The sequence below is a fragment of the Macaca nemestrina genome, chromosome 15 (assembly GCF_043159975.1).
Source record: "Macaca nemestrina isolate mMacNem1 chromosome 15, mMacNem.hap1, whole genome shotgun sequence".
NCBI classification, from domain to species: Eukaryota; Metazoa; Chordata; class Mammalia; order Primates; family Cercopithecidae; genus Macaca; species Macaca nemestrina.
In genome coordinates, this window is record NC_092139.1 from 30,804,230 (window position 1) to 30,813,500 (window position 9,271).

Sequence of the window (9,271 nt, forward strand, 5' to 3'; positions counted from 1 at the left end):
CCGCAATACGAATCTGTTTGTCTCTTGTTAGTATAACCCTCAGCAAACATTTAGAATTGTTTTCTCAGCTCAACTATGGTTTTCCATCTTCCAAAAATGTGTTGATATCCTTGATATCCTTTTGTGGTTTCCAGTCTATGGACAAAAATAGTAAAAAGAAACCTGCTATCGGTTTCTTTCTTACTCTCTTTGTCCGTAGACTGGAAACCACAAAAATGTTAACTCACTGTCACTTCAGTGATTTGGGGAGTGAACATATGTGTTTAATCTGTACAAGCATAAACAGAAGTGCAAGACTGTCAAGATGCCCACTGTTTGCTCCTATTAAAAGTTAGAGCCAGAAAATTCATAGATATGGCTGGGCAAGGTGGCTTACACCTGTAATCCCAGCACTTTGGGAGGCTGAGGCAAGTGGATCATGAGGTCAGGAGTTCAAGATCAGCCTGGCCAAGATGATATAATCCCATTTCTACTAACAATACAAAAATTAGCCAGGCATGGTGGCAGGAACCTGTAATCCCTCTCAGCTACTTGGGAGGCTGAGGCAGGAGAATCGCTTGAACCCAGGGGACGGAGGTTGCAGTGAGCCGAGATTGCGCCACTGCACTCCAGCCTGGGTGACAGAGTAAGACTCTGTCTCAGAAAAAAAAAAAAAAAAAGGAAAAAGAGAACTCATAGATAAAATATAGATAAAATTCTACTCTCATAGGCCAATGTGGAAAAAGCAGGAGTCCGAGAGTTGCAGTACATGTGTCCAAGCGCTATTATTATCATTTATTGGTTGTCTGAAGCTAGGTAAGTTAAATTTTCTGACTATCTGTTTCCTCATCTGTAAAGTGGTGATAATCATCCCTAGATAGTCTATCTTACTTGTAATGATGAAGTAAAACAATTGATATAAATATATAAACATCAAATATATATCATTTATCATAAACTCTATTACCAGTAGGCATAGTCAAATATATTTCCAGAGGCACTGTAACATAGCAGAAAAAATATGGGCTCCAGATTCACGCAGACTTGGGCTCGAATTCCATCTCTGTTACTCACTGTGTTATGTTGGGTAAGTGACTTACACTCTCTGAGCCTTCGTTAACCTGTTTATAAAATGGATATAATGTTAACCTGACAAAGCTGTTCTTGAGTATTAAACGAGATAATGCATGTAACATCTATAGGGCCTGACAGTAAGTACTCAACAGATATTAATTCTTCCATACAGGCCCCTAATTTGAGACCAGCTTTTTTTTTTTTTTTCCAGGCTTAATTCACTTTATTTTTCTTGTATAAAAACCCTATGTTGCAGCCACTGCTGGAGCCTGGGTCCTCTGCATGGAGACTCTGGTGTGGGTCTTGACGAGGTGGTCAGTGAATTCCTGATAGGGAGACTTGGTGAATATAGTCTCCTTCCAGAGGTCGGGGGTCAGGGAGCTGTAGGTCTTACAGATGGCGTCAAAGGTGGCCTTGGAGAAGTTGCCCAGGGTGGCAGTGCAGCCCCTGGCTGAGGTGTAGCAGTCATCAACACCAGCCATCATGAGGAGCTTCTTGGGCACAGGCGCCCAGACAATGCCAGTGCCCCTGGGCGCGGGGATGAGGTGCACCAGCACAGAGCGGCAGCGGTCTGTCACCTTGCAAGGGACGGTGTGGGGCTTTCCCATCTTGTTCCCCCAATAGCCTCTGCGCACGGGGACATTGGAGAGCTTGGCCAGGATGATGGCTCCGCGGATGGCAGTGGCCACCTCCTTGGAGCGCTTAACACCCAGACCGACGTGGCCATTGTAGTCCCCGATGGCAACAAACGCCTTGAATCTGGTGTGCTGAACGGCGCGGGTCTGCTTCTGCACCGGCATAATCTTCAAAACCTCTTCCTTGAGAGAGGTCCCAAGGAAAAAGTCAATGATCTCAGATTCGTTGATGGGCAGGGAGAAGAGACATCCTCCAGGTACTTGATCTTCATGTCCTTGACCAGGTGGCCCAGCTTGGTGACGGGCATCTACTCCTTATCCTCGGCCTTGCCTCAGCGAGTTCCGCGGCCTCGGCTCCGGCCAGTCCACGGCCCTGACCCTGGCCCCGGATGCCACTGCCGAAACCTCCGCGGAAGCCACCGCGGTTCCCCATCCCTCCCAGGGCTGCGGGGGCCTCCGCCCCGCCCTCCGCCCCGCCGCCCCCTGCACTGGCATCATCCGTCATTTGGGGATTTGTTGGAGAAGAGCTTTTTTATACTAAGATGAAAATCCTGAGTCTGTATTTCATTAGCTCATGCTAAACTACACTGATAATTACCATCTTAGATCATCAATAGTCCTCATAAAATTTTATTTATTTGCTGTTTTCCCAGGACCAAATTATAAGGTGAATAGCCCAAATTAAAAGGATTCCTCATACGAGACCTTTGAAGTCAACTGGCTATTGCTGAGGCATCTTTAGCATTTCATTATGAAATAAGATGTGAAACTTGTAACAAATATCAAGAGATCAGAGGCTCTGGAATACTGGGAATAACTACAACTCAAAAAATTATCTTAAACTTTTTTGCGGGGGGTTTTTATTTGATCCTCATACAAATCTAGACTCCACAGTCTTTTTTATCCCGTTTAAAGATGAATTAACAGAAGCAATGAGTAAAGAAGCTTCCTTTACTCAACTTCCTTGAGTACTTCCTTGAGTTTCAAGGAAGTCTCAAATTCCTTGAGACTCATCTATCTGTGGAAAACAACCAAGAACTGCAGTCTTGGTCTTTTGTCTCCCAGTTTAGTGCTCTTTTAAAAAATATATGGTAAAATACAAATGCCATAAAATTTATCATTTCAACCATTTTAAAGTACATTCACATTGTTGTACAACCAATTTCCAGAACTCTTTCCATCTTGCAAAACTGGAACTCTGTACCCATTAGACAACAACTCTGTCTTACCCACTCTCTCCCTAGCCCCTAGCAACCACCATTCTACTTCCTGTTTCTACGAATTTGACTTCTAGATACCTCATATAAATGGGATAACACAGTAGTTGTCTTTTTGTGCCTAGCTTATTTCACTAAATATAATGTTCTTAAGGTTCATCCATATTGTGGCATGTATCAGAATTTCATTCTTTTTTAAGACTGAATGATATTCTATTGTATGTACACACCGCATTTTGATTACCCATTCATCCACTGATGGACACCTGGGTACTTCCCAGGTATGAATAATGCTGCTGTAAAAATATCTCTTTGAGACACTGCTTTCAGTTTGTTTTTTGTTTTGTTTTGTTTTTGAGATGGAACTTTGCTCTTATTGCCCAGGCTGGAGTGCGATGGCGGGATCTCGGCTCACTGCAACCTCTGCCTCCTGGGCTCAAGCGTTTCTTGTGCCTCAGCCTCCTGAGTAGCTGGGATTACAGGCATCTGCCACCATGTCTGGCTAATTTTTTGTATTTTTAGTAGAGATGGGGTTTTACCATGTTGACCGTGGCCGGTCTCGAACTCCTGACCTCAGGTGATCTGCCTGCGTCACCCTCCCAAAGTGCTGGGATTACAGGTGTGAACTACCGCACCCAGCCCTTTCAGGTTTTTTTTTTTTTTTTTAATTTACGTAGTAATTGAATTGTTAGATTATATGGTAATTCTGTTTAAAAATTTTTGAGGAACCACCATGCTCTTTTCCATAGGGGCTGCATCATTTTACAATCCTGCCAAGGGTACACAAGGGTTCCAGTTTTTCCATATCTTGATAATATGTGTCATTTTCTGGAGGTTTTTGTTTTTTGTTTTTAAATTAACAGCAATTCTACTGGGCGTAAGGTAGTATCTCATTGTGGTTTTCTTAAGAGTCTTGAAGTCTTCTGTACAGATGGCAAGATACTAAGTAACCTTGGATAACATCATCAAAAAACATTCATATTCTTTTTTTTTAATTGATTTTTTTAAAGAGACAGGGTCTTGCTCTGTCACCCAGGGTGGAGTGTAGTGGTGTGATCATAACTCACTGCAGCTTCAAACTCCTGAGCTCAAGGGATCCTCTTGCCTCAGCCTCTTGAGTAGCTGGGGCCACTGGCACAAGCCACCATGCCGGGCTAATTTTTTTTTAAATTATTTTTTTGTAGAGACAGGGTCTCACTATGCTGTCCAGGCTGGTCTCAAACTCCTGGCCTCAAGCAATCCTCCTACTCTGGCCTCCCAAAGTGTTGGGATTACAGACATAAGCCACTACACCCAGCCTCAACAAATGTTTACTGAGCTCCTAATAGGTGCTAGGCACTGTGCTGGGTACTGGGGTTATAAATCTCTTAAGAGCAAGGGAGAAAGACGGGCAATGAATAGTGACCAAGGTGCTGAGTATATTCAAGGTACACTGAATCACTCCTTACTGAAAGCCTGCTAATCTTTCAAGAAGACTATCAGTGCTTTTATGGCTCACGCCTGTAATCCCAACACATTGGGAGGCTGAGGTGGGAGAATCACTTGAGGCCAGGACTTTGAGACCACTGGGGCAACACAGTGAGACCCCATCTCTACAATTTTTTTTTTTTTTTAAATTAGCTGGGTGTGGAGGTACATGCCTGTAGTCCTACTACTTGAGAGGATGAGGCAGGAGGACTACCTGAGCTCAGGAGTTTGAGGTTGCAGTGAGTCATGATCATGCCATTGTACTCCAGCCTAGGTGACAAAGTGAGACCCTGTCTCAAAAAAGCAAAAAAAAAAAAAAAAAAAATTGATCACCTCCTTTTACAGTGAATCAAAAAAGGAGTATATAAAACATATTTATTTCCTATGTTCACACCCAATTATTCCAAACAGAATATAGCTGGGAGGTTTCCCATCCTCTCTTGGGAAGTGAAGACTGGTGCAAGTTAGTAATTAGCGCTTATACCTATCACCCCATATGGGTGCCTGCATTCACAAACATGTGCTAGGTTTTGGGGAAGCAAAGAAATATGAGTAAGGCACAGATCCCACCCTCCAGGATCTCAAGGACAGCTACAACGTAATACAATAAGGGCTGTAATAGAAAAAAAGACAAGTAGAAAGAAAGGAATCATTCTTTTCCCTTGTGGAGAAATCAAAGGCTTCTTTAAAAAAGTAAAGTCTAGATCTGGATCTTAAAGAATGACAGGAGTTCATCAGATTCCAGGAACAGGAGGGGAGGACATTCTAGAGAGGGAACAGCATGGAACAAATGAAAGGGCACGGCATGCTTATGAAATATTAAATGATTTAGTATGACTGGAACTTAGCACACACAATGGAGAGTGCTAAGAAGGGTAGACAGCAGCATGGTGAGGGGGGCTTGGAGGCAGACTGGCAATCTATTCTGAAGGTAACAGAGAATTAACTGATTTTTAGCAAGGGAGCAGTTTGATTAGTTTTTTTTTTTTTTTCCCCTGCCCCAGGAAACTCGATGGGCTAGATGGAGGACGAACTGAAGTTATAAGAGAACCAAGAAAAAGATATGGGAGAAGGAGGTCAGGAACTAACCAAATAAGATCTCAAAGACCCTTGTTTTGTCCCATAGCAGTCATGAGGATGACTTGCTGGGAAAAATACCCAGAGATTTTTATTTGTTACAGAGACAGGGTCTCATTATATTGCCCAGGCTGCTCTCAAACTCCTGAGTTCAAGTGATCCTCCTTCCTCAGCCTCCCAAAGTGCTGGGATTACAGGCGTGAGTCACCATGCCCAGCCATTCAGAGACCCTTGGAGTAGAGCACCAGAGCTCAGGACCTCATGTATTTGGCCTCCAAAACCAGAAATCTGATTTTCCTAAAGCATGTATCATGGAACAGATACTTGAGGATTGATTCACAATAAGCAATTTCATAAGAGATTGTGGTACAGGCTGGGCACGGTGGCTCATGCCTGTAATCCCAGCACTTTGGGAGGCTGAGGCAGGCAGATCACAAGGTCAGGAGATCAAGACCACGGTGAAACCCCGTCTCTACTAAAAATACAAAAAATTAGCCGGGCGCAGAGGCGGGTGCCTGTAGTCCCAGCTACTTGGGAGGCTGAGGCAGGAGAATGGCATGAACCCAGGAGGCGGACCTTGCAGTGAGCCGAGATTGTGCCACTGCACTCCAGCCTGGGCTGTGAGCAAGACTCTGTCTCAAAAAAAAAAAATTTCTTAGTGTCTTTGTTAGTGTGAACTAATGAACTAGCTTCCTTGGTATGATATGAGTAACTTATTTTTTAATTAAAAATATATTTTATATTATATATAATATATATATACACATCCCACATATATATATTTTTTATATATATATGTGTGTGTGTGTGTGTGTGTGTGTGTGTGTATATATATATATATATTTTTTTTTTTTTGTAGAGATGGGCCTATGTTGGCCAGGCTGGTCTCAAACTCCTGAGCTCAAGCAATCCTCCCACCTGGGCCTCCCAAAGTGCTGGGATTACAGGTGTGAGCCACCATGCCTGGCCCACAGATCATTTCATAAGTTCCTTTTCTTCACCTCTATCACTTGTCTTCTTTTGTTTTTCCATTTCATTTATTTTTCCTTTCTCTGTCATTTTTGTATTTGAACAGCCTTTTCCAAAACTTAGGCCACACTATTTCCTTCTCTTCTCTTCAAGGCCTCCCACTTAAAATGATTTGGGGACTGTCATATACCAAATGTTTCTCTCTCAAAGATCCAAAAAATGATCAAACAGGGGTGATTCTGTCCCTCCCAGGGAATATTTGGGAGTGTCTGGAGACATTTTTGGTTGTCACAACCGGGGGAGGGTGCCACTGGCATTTATTATATAGAGGTTGGGATGCTGCTAAACATCTTACAATGCACAGAATAACATCTCACAACAAATAATTATCTGGCCTGACAAAAAATTGTCTGCCAATATGTCAATAATGCTACCATTGAGTAACTCTGGTATGCACAAATATCAGTAGCTGGAAATGACTGAAGTTTGGTGGCACCAGTCCAGGCTCTTTAGGGATTCAGATTCTCAAGGTGGGAAAGTGGCAGCCACTGGCATCAGATTGTCTGGACTTGGATTCCCAGGTTACCTGTTTTGCTGGCTGCATATGGCTTGACTATTCAGTGCCACAAAAGCAGTTTCCTCATCTGGAAAAAGGGGCTAATAAACCATCCATCTCATTAAGCTGTAAGCTCCTTGGAGGCAAGGAACTGCCATGCTTAGATTAGGGTCTAGTATCCAGTGGAGAGTACTAGGTATCTGTGGATTATCTCACACAGTTGTGTTGAGGCCTAAAGCAGCGAATATGATTTAATAATGTGGAACACAGTGAAGAGATCCAGCCTATGATAGCAGGAAGCTGGCTGGCACTGTTAACTAGGATGTGCTGCCCTGTTGAACACTAACAATTTCAGAACACCAACATCAGGCAAGGCCATTCTGTGACCACGGTGGGTCCAAACAAAAACAAAACCACTCCACAATGATGTCTGAATATAAACAAAAAGAAACATTGTGCCAACCACAAAAAAATGACCAGATATAAGGCCGGGCATGGTGGCTCACACCTGTAATCCCAGCACTTTGGGAGGCCAAGGTGGGTGGATCACCTGAGGTCGGGAGTTCGAGACTAGTCTGATCAACACAGAGAAACCCTGTCTCTACTAAAAACACAAAATTAGCCGGGCGTGGTGGTGCATGCCTGTAATTCCAGCTACTTGGGAGACTGAGGCAGGAGAATTGCTTGAACCCAGGAGGCGGAGTTGCGGTGAGTCAAGATCATGCCATTATACTCCAACCTGGCAACAAGAGCGAAATTCTGTCTCAAAAAAACAAAACAAAACAAAACAAAACAACCAGATATGCTCCCATCTCTATCCTCTTTTTTTCTTTTTTTTGAGACGGAGTCTCGCTCTGTCGCCCAGGCTGGAGTTCAGTGGTGCGATCTCAGCTCACTGCAATCTCTGCCTCCCGGGTTCAAGTGATTCTCCTGCCTCAGCCACCTGAGTAGCTGGGATTACAGGAGCACACCACCATGCCCGGCTAATTTTTGTATTTTTAGTAGAGATGGGGTTTCACCATGTTGGTCAGTCTGGTCTCAAAACCCTTATCTCATGATCCGCCTGCCTCGCCTCCCAAAGTGCTGGCATTACAGGTGTGAGCCACTGCGCCCAGGCTTTTTTATTATTATCATTATTTTGAGATGGAGTCTCGCTCTGCCGCCAGGCTGGAGTGCCGTGGCTTGATCTCGGCTCACTGCCACCTCCGCCTCATGGGTTCAAGTGACTCTCCTGCCTCAGCCTTCTGAGAGCTGGGACTACAGGTGCGCACCACCATCCCCAGCTAATTTTTGTATTTTTAGTAGAGATGGGCTTTTACCATGTTGGATAGGATGGTCTCAATCTCTTGACCTCGTGATTCGTCCGCCTCGCCTCTCAAAGTGCTGGGATTACAGGCGTGAGCCACCGCGTCCAGTCACTTTTTTTTTTTTTTAAACCAATTGCAGTTTTAGCCTCGCTTGGTTCCACTTCCTTTCTTCTTTTTTTTAATCTTCTTTTTGAGACGGAGTCTCACTCTGTCGCCCAGGCTGGTGTGCAGTGGCGCGATCTCGGTTCACTATAACCTCTGCCTCCCGAATTCAAGCAATTCTCCTGCCTCAGACTCCAGAGTAGCTGGGATTATAGGCGCCTACCGCCACACGCGGCAACTTTTTCTATTTTTAGTAGGGACGAGGTTTCGCCATGTTGGCCAGGATGGTCTTGAACTCCTGACCTCAGGTGATCCGCCCGCCTTGGCCTCCCAAAGTGCTGGGATTACAAGCGTGAGCCACCACGCCCGGCCAGTTCTATTTTCTTATTATGTAAGAATTATAGGCCGGGCGAGGTGGCTCATGCCTGTAATCCCAGCTACTCGAGAGGCTGAAGCAGAATCGCTTGAATTCGGGAGGCAGAGCTTGCAGTGAACCGATATCTCGCCACTGCACTCCAGCCTGGGCGACAGACAGAGCGAGTCTCAAAAAAAAAAAAAAAATTATTAAATTACCCAATCATAGAATTACCCCCACCTCCTGACTGCATCTAATCCAGAGAGAAGCTCTGCTTCCTTAAACCCTGCCCAAATCCTGTAAATTCTTTCCAACACCCTCTTCTCAAGACGTCCCGGTGTTTTCCACGGTGTACTGCCCTCCCTGCAAGACCATAAACCCCACCTTTTCCAACTACAGGAGTGTTCTTGACGGTCTTTGGCTGGAGGGCACTGCCGCAGTGAGACCTCCCTGAAGGGTCTCTGCTGTTTTTAGGTCTAAAAGGAAATTCCGTGGTGCAGCCAGAGCGTTCAGTCAGATTTCATAAACAAGTA

At 44.5% G+C, this 9,271-nt stretch overlaps 1 pseudogene; it reads right to left on the reverse strand.

The window, feature by feature from the left end:
- Positions 1 to 684: 684 nt before the first annotated feature.
- Positions 685 to 6,104, reverse strand: LOC105496233 (small ribosomal subunit protein uS5 pseudogene; annotated as a pseudogene).
- Positions 6,105 to 9,271: the final 3,167 nt, after the last annotated feature.